The sequence below is a fragment of the Oreochromis niloticus genome, linkage group LG1, assembly GCF_001858045.2.
Source record: "Oreochromis niloticus isolate F11D_XX linkage group LG1, O_niloticus_UMD_NMBU, whole genome shotgun sequence".
NCBI classification, from domain to species: domain Eukaryota; kingdom Metazoa; phylum Chordata; class Actinopteri; order Cichliformes; family Cichlidae; genus Oreochromis; species Oreochromis niloticus.
In genome coordinates, this window is record NC_031965.2 from 21,281,382 (window position 1) to 21,299,077 (window position 17,696).

At 38.3% G+C, this 17,696-nt stretch overlaps 1 long non-coding RNA gene across 2 annotated transcripts in view; it reads right to left on the bottom strand.

The window, feature by feature from the left end:
- Positions 1–17,696, bottom strand: part of LOC102076343 (uncharacterized) — a 94,146-nt gene that overhangs the window by 57,371 nt on the left and 19,079 nt on the right. For both annotated transcript variants that reach the window (XR_003219664.1, XR_003219665.1), the window contains exons 2-3: positions 3,956–4,069; positions 1,980–2,125 (exon numbers count right to left, since the gene is read on the bottom strand). This is a non-coding gene — a long non-coding RNA (uncharacterized LOC102076343). The remainder of the gene's footprint in view (positions 1–1,979; positions 2,126–3,955; positions 4,070–17,696) is intronic.

Here is a 17,696-nt window from a genome sequence, read left to right on the forward strand (position 1 = left end):
CACTGCCGAAGATAGAATTTGGATTCAGTGCTGAAGTTAACGTTCCCCCACACGTTTAGGTTTCAGTGCACATGTTACCAACACCAGCACAAAAGGGCCAGATGGTGAAAGGCAATGGTAGACCTCCTGGCAGTCCTATGAGACCGGAGTTTGGCTGTGTGCACTCTTTTCTGGATTGTCTGGGTAAAGACTCGTCGGCCATATTGTCTTGCAAGCGTTGACTGTAAATCTGTAGAAGTCTGCCTATGGTTCCTAAGTTCTGAGAGGGTGAGGAAACAGTCTTGTTGTAGTGCCGTCTTCTTGGGACACTTTGCGGCTTGTCTCTGACATCCCCTGTTATATGGAACTTCATTTTGGAGATGGTACTAAAGCTTACTCCAAGTAATGCTGAAACTTGGTTTTGGGGAACTCCAGCTTGAAGTTGCCTTATGGTATGGCCCTAACGAGGTCAGTCAATCGTCAGTCAATATGATGTTAAGATGTTTGGCAATGGCAGAGACGATTTGGCAAGTTTTTCATGAATGCAACCCAAACACTCAACTCTGTTGCTTAACCAAGAAATGCATTTTCCTTACAAATGTGGCTCCATTTAAAGGGAAATAAACAGGCCTTTCAACAGTATAATATTTATTCCCAAGAAACATTTTTACAACAAAGATAAAAATGTCCTTACTTTTTGTGCTAAGCTCATAATATTGATTTCTATTTATTCTACAATACCGTAACCCTATAAAAGCTGATTTCAAGTTTAATTCAGTTTAGTTCCTAATGGACATAATTAAATCTACAGTAGCCAAAAATCTAGTGAGCGAAAAATGCCAGAATTTGAAAATAGACAGCCTGCAGTTCCCCTACACCACTAACAGATCAGCCCTGGCAGGTGCTTAATTTGACTAAAATTGAATTGGTGGTCAGATTTTCTTCTTTTTTTAATCCAGTCTTCCAGATGAAACTCATCTGCTTAATCAACTGGGATAGGCCAATGTAGCGAGTGGTGACTTACACTGTCTAAAACCTAAAAACATACCCCAGAGGAGCTGCCAGAGCCTGGATTCCCTCTCAGACCACACGAATTAAAATACATTTAAAGGTTATTATGGATTTTTTTTTTTGATGAAATGATGAATAATGTGTTACCTGTTTTAATTCCAGAAACAAATTACAGTATGTTACTCCTATTGCGTTTCAATGAGAGAGACTAAAGGATTTAATAAACATGGTCAATGATGGCTGTAAAAGTAGTATGAAAACTAAGAAATTATGGGCAGCAGGTAAGACAAACAACAAAAACAACGTTTCCAGCTGAAAACACTTAAAGTATGACCATACAATACAAACAGTCTGTCTCCTGGGGATTAGCAACAAGTCAAACAGTCCTCTCAGAACAGTCAGGGAATAAGATTTTTTTTTTTAAAAATTGTTTAGTTTTTTTATTTCCAGATTTTATTTTTTTATTTTTTTTTGAGGTGGCAGGAAGCATTTTATTCTCTATGGCTAACAGTTAAAAACCAAAGGCATCCATAAAATCCAGAAAGTTGGCTGCATATATTTGTGAATTTGACTATTTGCTAAAATGCTTGTTGATTCCACTGCTACAGTATACATCTTCTATACTATATGCAACTGTTTGTGAGATAGAGTGAATCCTTTCAGAAGAAAAATTGCATTCTGCATAAATACATTTAAATTTAAAGTAAAAAAAATTTGCACTTAATAACGTTCTTTTTAGTCCTATAAATATACAGTCACTTTATTTCGACAGCAAAGCTACACAAGTCTAGGTCAGATGGCATCAGAAAACTGCATTTAATCAATACGAAGCAACAATGGGATGAAAATTATTCAATGTGCTTATCAAAATGTTGTTTTTCTTTAAAAGTATGACACAGATAGGTGCATGAAGCATAATGGGTTTGAGTCTGAGGCCTACTGGAAAAAAAAATTACACAAAAACCTTTGCTTAGCAGGGAACACTATACCTGACTCTGCCGCTCCTGGGCCTGCTGAGTTGGACTCTGTAGCTGCTTCTAATTTTGCTGCATACGACTGTTCCTCTCGAGATCCAGTCAGCTCTCGTGTAGGTCGGGCAGCAACTGAGAGATCCTTGCTTCAGGATGTCCAGCTACTAAACCACAAAGGAGGCAGGGCGCCGAGAAGAAGGGAAAAATCAATCCAGTGCACAGAGACTACACTGTCTGTGCAGCCAAACTGTTCACTCTGTAGCTAAGGCTAAAATGCACCATGGTTCCCGATTCTCCAAGGTAGATACTCAAAGACTCTCACATGCAGGCAGAATCCTGTGCTTCATGGGCAGGCCTATGGCTTTGCTAAATCTGTCATGACTGTAGCAGAGGATGAAGCTTCATTTTCTTATTTAAATCTAATGCCTCTTTAAACAAACATTTCAAGTGCACACACCGAATTAGTAAACAATGCAATGCAATGGCTTAGATGGAACCTTAGTCGCTGCATTGCCTTAGTCTTGAAAAAGGACAAGGCTAAAACTGTCTGAGCAAAGATTCTCTCACACAAAAGATTTCTGAACAAAATAACTTTTAGAAGATAACACAAGAGTGTTTAAGTGTAACAATATGTGGAAATCCTGAAGCAACACACCAAACACAACTGCTTCACCATGAAGTCTCGCAAGGACGAGACAGACTGTAAAACAGGACACAAACAAACATTTTCCTGACCAGTAAGAGTGCCAACCATATTAAACAGGCCGCTAATTAGTATAACCTTCTTGTGCTAAATCACAAGAGGTGAAGGCAAGGAGGGGGGAGAGAGAAACAAAGAGAGAGAGAAAGTGAGAGAGTGAGAGAGCGAGAGAAAGAGAGGAAGAGGAGGGAGCTTGGGTGAAAGGAAGGGAGGACAGCAAACGGAAGACAAACAAACCTAGATCGTAGGCTTTAGACCAGTCTGCCTGATGCTGCTGCAGTGTCGCTGATGCAGAGGGAGTCCCAGGCAAGATGGAGACTCAAACAAGACCCAGGACAAACCACACAGAATACTCCATGAAACCAATCAAAAAGAAGAATTAAAAAAATAGTTTATCCCCATTCCTTTTTCTCGACGAAGCTCTGATCTCATCTCACTGTCCGTTATCGCTTCTCGGAACAAGTCAAACAAGTCTGATGGTTATTCCTGAATTAAAGATAAAAATTATGCAGAAATCCATTTCACGAAATCGCTTAAAACGTGTCTCATCCGTTAGCACTCTCTTTCTGTGTGCGATCCACACCGATAACCCTGGTCTTGCTTTCTTTCTCTCACAATCGCTCCCTCTCTCTCTATTCTCCCCTCCTAAACTGATCAATACTTCATTTAAATCATGACATTAGCACACTACTACAGGAAAAAGAGGGCGAGAACAAATACAAACGAGCATCTTATGTTAAGCGACACAGTAAAGGGTGTTTTATGTCCGAGGACTTCAAGATATGTTGAAAATATAATGCGAAAAACAAAGAGTACATGCAAGTGTATGGGTTGTACTGCTGTTTTGATTTGAGGTCCAGAGCCTCACACTGATCAATACACATTTAAATTGAGGCTGAGAGAACCATCACAATATCTCATCTCATCAGAACAAGGCAAACATACTATCCCAATTATCATCTCAAATGACTAGTGTCAGGGGACACCAGTCGGATGCTGATAGAGGCATATTTCATATTTATTCAGCAGAATTTTTACATTAGCACCTGAGCGCATAATTGCCTAATATATATGCACACTCACACTTTTATCTATTCACATAATTCACAATGAGCACAATCAATACTGCCCTTTCCATACTGCACCACACTCATAAAGTGCGTCTGCATTAGATCATATAATAAGCCGTTCACAAAACCCCAAGCAAGACTGACTAATTTCCTGGCGCTCACTGAAATTGTGAGCCGTAGCAACTGGCTAATCTTCCTGTGCGTCATTAAACCCGGATATTTACCTGAGCAGCCTCGGAGTCACGGGCCTGATGATAGGAGCAGCACATGCTGTTTCAGTCTGTGGACAGTCTCATCCCTGCTGTGTGGCTGAACAGAGGACGACCAGATCCGGATTTCTCCATTCCGAACATGGGTGAAGAGAGCCGAGAACACAGGAAAAAAAAGAGAAGAGACAGGGGCATACCGTAAGCCCAACACTAGGCGGGATGTGGTAGAAAGCCAAAGTCGATCACTCAGGCGAACAGCACTTACATATAGTCTGGCGCCAATGTTGACCAATGAGCAATTAGGTAGACAAGACTAAAGTTATTGATCGGGGGGTTCAGGCTCTTTTCTCTGGGCTAACTAGCCTGCCTGAGGTTGTGTGATGGCTGCTACAGATGTGGACTACAACACAGAGAAACACAGTACAAGAGAAAGTGGGAGGAAGGGCAGGGCAGGTCTTTTTCTCCCCAGGCCTTAAGCCTTTGAGTTAGACAACAGACAATCATTTAGACTGCTATTGATTGCCACAGGCTTAATTAGGCTTTGCATCAAGCAGTCACATACAAAAAGAAAAGGCACTTAGAAGAATCCAAACATCCAATCAAAGATATTATAGAAAGCAAACAGCTACTGTCACTGATAGTTTGCTAAGACTGTGAGTGTTGTGTTTCTAATTTCCAGGATAATGAGAGAGATTTATGTCAAGAAACCGGAGACAGTGAAGTTCCCCAATACTTAAAGTTGGAAGTAAAGAAACAGAAGAGAAGTTGCATTTTAAGATCTGTAGGTTCTGATAAGTTACCTTCAAAAGTCTTAGCTTCAAATTGATAACATGACAGTAGACCTTTAGCACATTCTGGATAACACCGCAAGATGTAAATGTATTTTACAAAATTTATAATATCACTGGAGCTTTCCCACAAAAACAGATGACACAGAATCTCAACTATTTCAACAATGATACAATTTTGGCCTCTGTACACCACCACAGTGGATTTTAAATTAAATTGTCAAGATGTGATTTAAGTGCACTTTTAGCTTTAATTAAAGGGGTTTAATGAAAGTATTACATTAACTGTTAAAAGAAAAACTACAGACATTTTTATATATAATCCTAGAGTTTCTAATTTTCTCAAAAGTAAAATATAAGGATTGTTTTAAGAAACTAGATTACAATTTTTTTTCAGTCAATGACTGCCTGAAGTCTAGAACCCATGCTGGATTTCCGCCAGTAGTTTGCACTTGCTATAAAACTTCTCTATTTACATTAATGAAGACATCTACTAATTGTAGACAATTGTGATAATTATATGCCTCAAAGTGTTCTATACTTTGACGGATGTTGTAAAGGGATTTTTCTTAATCAAGGAAAGAATTCTGCGATCATCTAGTTTTTAGCTGTTTTCTGTTTTCTCCACTATATCTTTTCAAGAACGTACCAGATTGTTGATTTGGGTTTTCAGCCTAATCATCTCTGCCATAACTTGCATCCACATCTATTTTAACCTCCTACTGAGGGTTCCAGTGTAAAGCTATGAAAAACAAGTTCAACACTTGGAATCAACTCTAGATATTTTAGCATCTTAATTCATAACAGAATAATGAGGGAACAGGTCATATCTTGCCATAAAGCTCTCAAACCCCTTGAATCGGGGCTGGACCATATCACAGCTACCAGGGCGAGAGGTGGGGTACACCCTGGGCCATCTTGACTTACTGATCCTAAAATCAGTCTCATCACCCTCATACCTTTCTGATCTTTTAAATTGGTACATTCCTGCAAGATCACTGAGTTCTGCGGATCAATTGCTCCTGGCTGTCCCGAGGTCCAGATTAAAGCACAGAGGAGATCGGGCCTTTGCTGGGACTGCTCCTAAACTGTGGAATGAACCGCCCCTTCACATCAGGACCTCCCCAACACTGGACACACTTTTAAAACCCGTTTGAAAACCCACTTTTATTCCTTGGCTTTTAAATCAGAATGAGTTTGTATTACTATTATTTATCTTATTTCTCACTCAAATCTTCTAATTTTATGATTCTTTTTCTTAACTCTTATCATATCTCCCTATGCTTTTATTTCTTTTAATTGTCTTAATTGTACAGCACCTTGGTCAACGGTTGTGGTTTTAAATGTGCTATATAAATAAATTTGACTTTGACTAAAATCCATTGGAGACAAATTGACAAAAAAAAAAGTGTCATCGTCCAAAAACTTCTGAGTGTATGCTAACTGTGTATGCTAACTGCTAAGCAAAACAAAAACAAAACATTCGTGCAACATGTGCACAAAAAAAAAAAAAAAAAAAAAAAAATCACTGACACAGGTACTTTGGCTTTTATTTATCTGTATGAGCGTCTTTTATATTTTTCTTTCTTAATTTTTTAATAGAATTTATCAGCAAAGCTGTTAAGCAATGCAAACTTAGAGCTAATGGTATTATAGCTAATACCACTATCCAACAGTAAGATCATTCCGTTTGCTCAGCCCATATAGCTGTATTACCACAAAGCACTTTAACTCACTACATTCAAGTCAAACAAAATCATACTTTGCCTGCTCACTTGAGTTTGTTTTTTCTTTCTTAGACAATTTCAGCAGCAGGGCATTATAAACCTGTTCACTGCCATATATGTCTTGCAAAGAACTCGGAAACACATTGAAAGAAATGATTTCAAAAACACATTTCTGTCCAACTTCCCTTCTTAATAGATGACAAGTCTGTAAAGGTTGACCCATCCCTCTCTTTTGGCATTTGATTTAGCCATATTATTAGATGCCTTTATTATTTTATCATTTATTTCTATCTATCCATCCATCTATCTGTACATCCTGCAATGCCAAGGACAAATCAAGACTACTGAACTGGATTTTAAGAATGAGTATTTTAGGAAGAGGGGTACAATTGAAAAACATAATTCTAAAATATGGTCATACAAATGTTTCTGGTAGCCTTTTGGCAGATAAGATTATCATGCTCATTAAGAAGATGATACTGAGTGGTTGTTAAATATTTGCCAGAATGAACAAGCATTATATGCAGAGGTAATGTTTTCCTCTTTTGTTGTCGCGTGTGCCTTTATATGCACTCCTTTCTTGCTTTTTGAAAATCAATTCCGCTATTTCAAAAGAGAGAGGCATGATAATGAAAGGGCACATAAAAAAACTCTGAGGCAATTGCTCATTCCTCACACCTTCCATTTCCTCTGCATCAGAAGGACACCTTTAATATTTGGACTTTCAACGTCACTCTAGGCTAAATCCCTAGCAACCACCATAGCAACATACTCTCAGTTCAACGTGAAATGCATGGTAAGTTCCCTGCTGCCACCAGCCAGAGGAAAGAAAAAAAATCTGAAAAAAACATAGATATGCTTGAAAGACCAAAATTAAGTGGCTCAGAAAAGATTTAACAATAGCACAGAAATATTCATATCAATAATCACACATGATCAGAATGAGTGAAGTCAATACTTCAACCCTCCACCCCCCCAAAAAACACATATACCAGTGCTTAAGTACAGCACTGCTGCTAAGCAGAGGGTGCTATGCTTTGTGTGACTGTGTGTGTGCTTTTGATTTTTGATTTTTTTTTTCCAGCTCATCTGGATAATCATCAGACACTTCCTCAAAAAAAACAAAAACAAAACATATGTATGCAATGTGTGAGTAAACCTGTATAAATTTAGGGTATTTAATCGGTATTTTATTTGTGCATAGCTTAAAATATTCATATCATATGTTAATTAATATCATAATAATATGATACCAAATATCGATATGGCTGCAGTCGATCTCAGAGAGATTGCCAATGGTTTACAAGTAATTCCCAACTAGTTGCCATCAAAATGAATGAGTCTTCATCAATGAGCACAACTCAAGGGGACGCACCTGTGTGCCAGCTGGTTCTATTCTGGTGATATTCACAGATCACAGACTGCTTAACAATCTCATTCTGCAACAAAAAAAAGAAACTACTATAAGATAATAACCTTATCTTACTGGATAAAACAGATATTGACAAAGATCATCTTTGCAGACATAATTTGCAGTTTAAAAAAAGCTAATAAAAAAATATATTTTTTATTGCTATGCTTAGCTTTTTGTAAAAGGTTAAAATTGTGTGTTGAGTCCCAGCTCTAGGTTTAACCTCTAGAACTAGTATATCACCCTGAACAGTATTTTACAAATTTTAAACTTGAGTTGCTGATGTCCAAAAGGAACATTTTTAAGGGACGGGGCTAAAAGGCCAATCAAGGGGTAACAGGAGCAAAACTTTCTGTTGAGAATCAAGAAAACAGATTCCAAAGGGTGCTTTGTTCTATGATACATGTCATCAACACTTCAGTAAACAATAATCTAACCAACCATGTGTTATTCTTCTACAGCCACTGTACTTTCACACTATGCAAAAGTCTTGGATAAAATAGTTCCACTCATGACTCTTTAAAATGGACCTTTAACAAAATTAGTTTTAAAGAAAATAGGAAAGCACCTATGTACCTCATCTTGTTTCTTATTAATCATAAGTTGTTCACCACTGAGCCCACCTTGGATAATCCTCCTTTCTGAAACATAGTATGACAGAGATTTACAAAACTGAGTTAATTCTTTATCTAATATGGCCCAAAATAAAAGACTGAGACCATAAACTCATCAGGAAAGTATTTATAGAGATCGTGTCAGGAACCCTGGTTTCCCCTGGGCTTTTATAGGACCAGAAGAATTTGTTTAACCCCCTGGTGGCCTTTAAAATAATCCATGTTTAAGGCACTTCAACATTAAACCTTTTCAGACCCAAAAACTACTTCCATCTTTTATATAGTCTTTGATTTATGTACACACCTATAAAGTATCACTTCCTCAGAAACAAGTTAGAATCTTGTGTATAGAGGTATAGTGATACTATGTCCTACAAGCAAGGCCCCTGAGTATTTATTCTAAAGCCCTTATGTAAATGATTAACTCTGACATTGCCTTTTCCAAAGTCCAGGATGAGAAAAGGTGGGTTGGGCCTGAGTCTAATAACCACACCATAAATACTTCTATAATACTAATACTAATACAAATAACACTATAAATACTACTACAATACACTGATGGCAAACCACCAGCAAAGAGACCTGGGTGAAGAAGGGAGCTCTTTAAAAACAGCTGTCCATGGCAGTGCACTAGGATGGGCAAAAGGCCTAGCTGTCAAAGTAAATGATTAATACTATATTCTATATACTATAAAATCAGCAGAGAAATCTGACAAAACAAAAATGTAAAAATTTTGATTTTCCCCAAAGTAGTGTTTAAAAAGCATTAAAAATTGCAAGCTTAATTAACATTATAGAAAGTGTCATCAGAGAAAACTGTTAAGTACACTTGCCTACTCTTTAATATGTTGGTTGATGTTTCTCCCTGTTTAACTTGTGATTGTTTATAACCATAATCTCTGCAATTAGGATTTTTTTTTCTTAAGATGTCAGGATTCTTTGAGGCCATATCTCTTTCTTTTGATGTCTCTGATTCTAGCCCCAAACTGAAACTAGTCCTGCCAAAGACTCACTCTGAGATTTATAAGCGTCACTTAGTGTTAACTTGAATCCCACCTTCTTTAGCACAACATATTGTCAACAATATAAATGTTTACTAAGAGAATAGTGAATTATAGCACACGAGTTGTTTTAGAGGATTACCGTTGAAACTATCTATATAACTACTGTCATTTTTAGGCACAAGGCTTCCCTGGGTGAGAGTTTGATGGTGCTTTCTTCAAAAAAAGAGTTATCCCTTTAAAACACTGAAAAGGGTAAACCCAGCTATGTCCATAAGTATTTATGGCCAGCGAGGGCAAAAACACACTCACCAAGTGCTCTAAGTAGCTATTAAACAAGCATGGAGGTGACCCCTGGTTTTAAGTGGCTCAGTATCTGACAGTCAAAGCCACAGAGGCCATTCTCTAAATGGATTTCCTAAAGTTTAATTCAGGAAAATATAAATGAAGAGTTATTCATGGGCAAACCTGTGCAAGAATGCACCCTGGTCTCCTCAGGTTCGTCCAAATTCCTGCTGTTTCTCTGTGGAGGGCTTGATTGGTTACCATGGTTCAAAAAACTCAGGAAACATGGTAAATTAGATATGGAATGCATCTTAATCAACCGTTCCACCCAAATACTTACTTGGGTGGATAGTGAGATATTATATGAATATACACATTTGGAGTGAATCTTCTACAAAACTAGATATTTCAATGCTATCTGGAGCAGAAGAATTTCAGTTTATAGCATCCTATTATGTAATGGTGCAGTTCCAATACATTGTATTTAATGTACACTGTATTTCGATTGGCTCTCATAGTAATATACCTATCAATCATTACTGTTTCAAGCTTAACAACATTAGCAGCTGCAATTCGAAGATGGCTAGCTGTTAAATTAATTTTGCCATACAACACTGAGCCACACTGCTCTGAGTAGAGATCTAAATGAAAAAGCAGTGTAGATAAAGATAAAAAGCACCCTTTCCCCAAAACCTTTAGCCTTTGTAGCAACGGGGGCTTTGTGAACCTAAAGGTGGCCTCAAAACCGAGACCTGAATCAGCTAGATTGCATCCTATCTTTAATGAATCTCACAAAGGAGGATTATACTGACAGGCTTATTTCCACTAACAATGCACACCCGCTGCCAAATACAGACATGGATGCTATTCATGCAACTGCTGACCCCCTTTAATCCAAGCACACAACAGTTCTTTAATAAACCCTGTCAGTGCAAAGACAGGTCAGTGTCCATAAAAGTGACCACCACAATATTTTCATGGTGTCAGTAACTTTTAGATTTCTTGTTGATATAGTTTCACTGCATACTGAGAAATCATTTCTTGTGTTTTTGACTTAGTAACTCATCTTTGCATCTCAAACAGTGCAATGCAAGGGACTCAATCAAGCCGCGTGAACTTTGCAGAAGAACGGAAATATTTGCCTTGCTCCAACATTTGATCTCGAGCCCCTGACAAGGATCTCAAACTGTCTGCAGGCAAATGAGAGCTGTCTGGTATTTCTTGGGGCAATGCTAAATCAAATTAGTTAAAGCCATGTTAATTTCAAGCAGCATTTCATTAAAAAGGAAAAGATAATCACCAACAAAGACTCCATGTCCTTCTGACTAATCTAATAATGCTTCGTTTGTTTGCTTTAATCACATATGGCGATTAAGAAGCAGAGACGGGGCTAAATCATGTAGACAGAGGGATTTCATAATCTGCCTGTCATGGCCACCGTCTGATTTCCTTCCATTCGTCACAGTATGTGGACGGATGGGCGGGAAGTGTTTCGACCCTTAGCTGGTGTTTAGAGAGGTGCTCTAACCTCATGATAGGACTGCTCATCTTTAGAAGATGAGGAGGTTCAGGTATCACTTTACCCTAAAGGGACTCGATACTGGAGCCAGGCCACTGGCTGTCATGGATATTAGCTTTGCATTTTGGAGCCGGGATACTAAAACAATCTTTACAGAGTTTTGAGCCAGAGACAGAAGACATCTGTATATTGTTAAATTCTGTCATGTCACTTTCCCATCTTCAGCTCAAAGTAAACTCCTAAATTGATTTACTACATAAGAAATAAACAACCTTTACATTACATGTTATTTCTAACCATCAAAACATGCTTGCACTGAACGATCTTTACTTTTTTACTTAACGTTTATATTTTTTATTGCCACTATGGTAGATGCAGGAGTATTGGAAAAAAAAACTATATTGCAAGTCTCTTTATTTATAGGGTAACTATTTTATTAACCAGGAAATTGCATTGTGGATTTCTTTATTTGAGCTGTTGTCAACACCGGTTACTTATACAAAGCAGCTTCAAGATTTGCACCTTTATATAGTTTACTGTATTTCTGTAGGAATTCTACCAGATTTTTAACCAGGTTTCTGATTCTTCTTAGCTTGCCGTTTTGCATTGCTACATAAGAGACATTTATGGTGACTAATTCTGCAACTGGGACTGCAGATGGGGAGACTTTGCTGAATAAGGGACAGGCAATGAAAACACTAGAATTTTTAAAAAGCTCATCAGATCGTTCTCCCTCAGAAAAAAACTCATTCCTCATCAGTGGGTACGATCACTTGAATGGAATCAATCAATTGTGTTCCGCTTGGCTTTGCTCTTCTTTGCTCTTCGTTTCCAAATCCAATCTCTTCCATGTCATCTCAGAGCACATTTATAAGGGCCCAGCCTCTTGATTATCTCCCTCCCTCGCCTCAACTCCCCCGCTGCTGCATGCTCCAATGTATTAAATTAAATGAGGTGTCTGTCCAGGTCACCCTCACCACAGCCTCCCCCACCACACCACCCCACCGCCCCCGTTCTCACTGCTGGTAATCAAGGGAGAAGACCCTCCCTGCTAGTTTTGTGCCAGCCAGGCTGCATAAATTAGCATTAATGAGAGCTGGAAAGACCTGCAGTAAAAGCAGGGAGGAAACGGACTGAAAGGAGCAAAGCCAGAATGGGGCAGAAATGCAGCTTCAAATTGAACACTCACAAAAGGTTACATTTCTCTGTCGTTTCACCATCTTTCTTTTTATGCTCATCTCTCCATTCTGTACCTTAGCCTCTGTCTTTCCGCTGGCTATCTCCCACAGACAGACTCAACAAAGCTCTGAGGAGTAAAACAGCAGTGGCTGGGGTTCTGGCAATAAAATGAATCATAGATGAGGCTGTGTGAACACTTAACATAATCCCATGGCTCAAGCTCAAAAATACTGCAGGGCGCTAACGTCTTTGTTGTTCATCAAATATTGATGCATACATAATTATTTTTAAGCATAAGTGTGCAGATTGTGCGAATATGTAAATATATCTCAGTGGCAAAAGGCATTTTTAGTACTGGTTTTATGAAGGCAAATTTGATTCTGGTGGATCGTATTAGACTTAATTACCTAGGGGATACATCTAATTATCTTGCCATGATACAGAAGTGCATGTGTGTTGTGTTTTACATTGACTGTAAACCGACCACATACAAATACAGCCAAAGTATGATATGATGATCCTGACGATACTGTTGCTGTTAGCTCCTCTCTCTTCTTATTGCAATAACAATGACAATTACAAGAGAAGAGACAAGAAAAAGAAAATCACTGCATCACGTAATTCCTCTGCTCCCCAACTTTAATTGGTTAATGCATCCTTTACTGCTGCACCACTCCACTTCTCTCAGTTTCCTCCTCCACCTCATCATTCCTTCCTTCTCCCCTCCACCCTTTCTCATCTCCTTCCACTCCCACCTCATTTACTATCAAGTTCACCCTGGTAATTAAAGTTGAACTACATGTAGGTCTCTAGCTTCAGGGTGGCAAATTGGCACAATCAGCCAATAACTGCCCAATGTAGTGTTGTATTTAAGTTTTAACGCCAGCTGGGAGTTTATAACATCTCACCTGCAACTTGGTTTTGTTCTGTCTTCTGCAAGGTTCACACTATAACAGGAGTGGTTTGTCTCTGGTGAAAATCCTGCGACTTTTGGCTTCAGCTGCAGAAGATCACATTGGATACCACTCATGTCAGAAAATTTGAGGCAAGAATTCAGGCCAAAATGTGACCATTTGTAACCATTTACATGCTGGTTAAGCTTCAGTTTCGGCTCTGATATTCAAACGGTAGTATCAGACTTGGACATAAGCAACATGAAAGCAGGATTCAACATGGTTGTATAAATGGTTCAGGCTGCTGGTGATGTTGGTGTAATAGTGTGGTGGATATTTAATAGCACAACTTGGGTCTCTTAAGCATCATTTAAACATAAAAGCCACCCATATACTGATGGGTGACTTTTGTGGCTTCCACTGTCAATTCAACAGATCACCTTTGTGATGCTGATGGATAGGAGAGATCCGTGGATGTGCAGTCATCAAACTCCAGCAACTTTGTGATGCCATCATTCTGAAGAAAGATTCAACAAGGTGCTTGAAACAATGTCACAAAGAATATTAAGATACTAGCAAGATTTGCCTAATAAAGTGTTGACTGAGTGTATATGTCACTTCTCCAACATGATCTCAAATCAATCTCAAAATGCTAGCTGAAAGTCAAATCAACAATTTAAAAGTAAATACAAAAATCACAGACAGTAATGAGACGGGACAGCTGTGGACGGGACAAACTAACAGTAAACATTAAAGTCATGCTGACAGACATGTAGAAACTGTAGTGTGTGGGCTGCATGTGTAGACAATCTGGCAACTTTGGTAACAACAGTCAAACATACCAAATTTACTAACCTGTATATTCTAATTATTCAAAATAAAGGTCACACACATTCGTGGAGTTTCCTGGGAGAAACAGCCAGGAGAACCCAGAGACTTGAGTGTTGGCAGATATGTAAAAAACAGTTGCTGCATACAGAAACATACAGAAAAAACTAAACACACACGTTCTGGTGGTCTTGCATTTGTGAATTGCTAGATTTTTAATGAGTTAAGCTGCGTTCATACTGGAAACGAGCTGCAGTAATGTGGCAACTAACCAAACCATATACATCAACGAAAGAAAAATAAGTGGAAAGATCATGATATGGTCTCCTTCTGTGACCTATATTAACCATTTCTTTCTTTGACATCATATTTTGGTAAAATATATGCTCAAGTTAGCTAGCTCACTAATACAAGATTGTTCCAGCTGCCGTCATCAATAACCCATCGCCCAACCCACTATGGGTGTAAGTTATGAAAGTCCAGAGAAATCAGGGCTGTTTGTTTCAGCTGCTGGAGTCACAGGCATACGCAGAAACACAGGACTTGACATTTTATACTTTTATTATTTGCATATAGCCACATGCATCACCAAGACAGACAGCCAAATATGGCACCTGATACAGAGTGAACATCTAGACTGGAATTCTAGAAAACATGCCATCAGTTGTTAGAGGCAGGTACTGTGCATATATCTATAGGCAGCTATTATCTGGCTGCACACATCTCGTGACAGCAGCTGTAGAATAGACTGCTCTTGGACTCCAGTATCGGCTGTTATTAAGCAGCAGCCCATTGCCTGTGCTTGAGCAACCGAGGACAATAAAAATTCCTTTTCTTTAATTAACTTTTATGGCCAGCGAAGAGGACACAGTGACACCTGTCTTCTGCAGTGCCACAAATTATTTCTTCCCTTTCACATCTGTGCATATAGAGTGTGTGTGTGTGTGTGTGTGTGTGTGTGTGTGTGTGTTCTAGCTCTGAGACATCACTGCAGTAAACATCATAAAACATGGATTCTTTCCTTTAAATCTCCCCCTCAATTATCTCTATAATAATAACCAATACACATGTTCCCCAGTGCATGCTGAATAAGGATGGGAATCATTATGATTTTAATGGTACACCTACTATTACTGATACTGCTTATAGATCCAGTATTTTAATGACACTGTTAAAATGGGTTGTTTTTTATATTTTCTATGACAAAATGTGCATTAATATTGCTTAAATATTATTTAAGGACACCCTTTAGATGACACAGTACCTTTCACTTTATTTGTAAAAAATATGCAGTTTATTGTGTTTTTATTGAGCAGCCCTGATTTTCCAAATGGCAATTAAAATACTGCTTTGACCATTAGAGGTTGTACGATGAAAAGACGCCTACTTGGTTCATTTTTAATTAAATTAAATGTTTTTTTGCTAGCATACATGCAACAAGTGATACACTGAAAGCAACGCAGTCACAAACTGAAGCTTTCTATATTATTATATAATTTTAAGTTAGCAGTGTCAGGAGTCAACATGTGCGTCCACTCTTACAAAAGAACTGCACTTGTTAGCATTAACTCCAGTTAAACATAGCAATGCTTTCTCATTGTTATGGTGTGTGCTTTACGTTTGCTACAACTGCTCCGACTACTGTTCTCAAGTGAAAGCATTGAGAGAGGAGCATGTGGTGCAGGGTTCAGCTGTAGCAACCAGGAGGAACTGAGACGAACAAGGCGTCGATGGGCTGCTCTTGCTTGTCCAGTCATTGGTCCTTCTTGTTAGTCACAGAAAAGAGTCCTAACATACAAAGAGCTCAAGTAAAAACAAGTGCTAAAAAGACTGAAAAGTTTCCACTGCAGCAACTATCTGTGAACTCCACTGTTGCTCCTTCCCCTGTTCCACCCCACTTTTCAACCAGTCAGGGTTCAACCTAAAAATGATGTCATCCACATCAAGCTACATGGCGTTGGTTTTTGGGGGTTTTTTTAAGAACTGCAAAAAACGTTGAGTATGTCGGCTCTGGGTAGTCATACATCTGTGTAAATGTACACAAATAAATATAACACAAGGAGGTTTTTGCACAGACACAGACCCTTAATGACAAGACAGTAGTGGATTAAATGAGACTTTGCACTAGTCATATACTCAATTTATCAGTCAGAAGGACTCAGGACTTCTGTAGCTGTATTATATAAAGAGCCTTGACAATAGTAGTGCTGCCATAGTTTTTACTAATAATCTACTACAGTCATTGCATGTAAACAAAGAATTTGCAATGATGACACTAATGAGAATGCATTTAAACAATAAAGCAAAGTTTAGCCTGACACAGTCAAAAGCATAGCAGTAATTCTTTCTTACCAATATAAAAACTCAAATCTCTTTTCATCATCATGAACTAAAACACTAAAAACTATTGAGCAGAACAACTACTCCTTTTTCAGGTGAGATTCATCTCTTGCACATTGTTTTGCTTTTCATGATAAAGAAAAACCTCATAGCTGGCGGAGAAGCGGAAATTAAATCTGTGAAAGATGTCAAGGCTAGGTCTGCATATGTGATATGGTTTGAATGTGAAAGAACCTCAGTTTTCAGCTTGGGTACAGAAAACTTCCTGACACTAGTTAGAATATATGTTTAAGTATATGAAATAAGTGAAACATGAATTCCTTGCATTGTTTTTTAAGGGCATCTTTTGATATACAAAGAAATTGCAGCATATCCAGGGAAGTGAAGTGAAGCTACAATGTACAATCATGTGTTGGTGGTTTTAGAATTTAGGTTTGTATTAGTACATCAATAGTTTGATTTAATAAAAAGGAACAACTGTGAACAAAGGCGATTCCTGCAGTAGCTCTCAGTAACATATTCTTAAGGTATGTAGGAGTATCATGTTGAATAAGGTGGTTTAAAGAAACAAATTAATGTGAATTTTAAAAATATTTAATATAGTTAGCATAAACTGCAAAAAGGATACAAAATTGCTCCGTTAATAGATTTTCAATTGTGTTTAAAAAAAAAAAGTCACCCATGTTGCTGTACTTGACACTTGACACCAAGAGCTTGCTTTTAAAAGCCTGAGGTAAAATACGTCCCCTTGGACACTTAAACCACGCACTGAAACCTTGAGGTTTCAGCTGGCCACAAAACACCAGATCCTACACATTCACAGAATTCCCGCTAACACACAATGAGAAGAATGAGAAAACTCTTTAACTTGAGTTGATGATTGTAAGTATTCTGTGAGGCCATTTTAGAGTGTCCTTGTAATGCAGACATCTGAATTTCAGTGGCAGTGGCGAGAAAGGTAGGGGGTGGGGCCTTGATTGATTGCCAAGGATGAGTGATTAGAAATGTGAGCTGCAATAATGGCCTCTGCTGTCAGGACTGTTGAAGGAGCCAACCACAGTGTTGTAAACATTTCACTGCATCCCAACATGCTTTACTGCCTTTAAAGGGAGGGAGATGCACATTTAATACTAAAGCAAGCTACTGCCAAGGCTCATTACTATAACCCTGT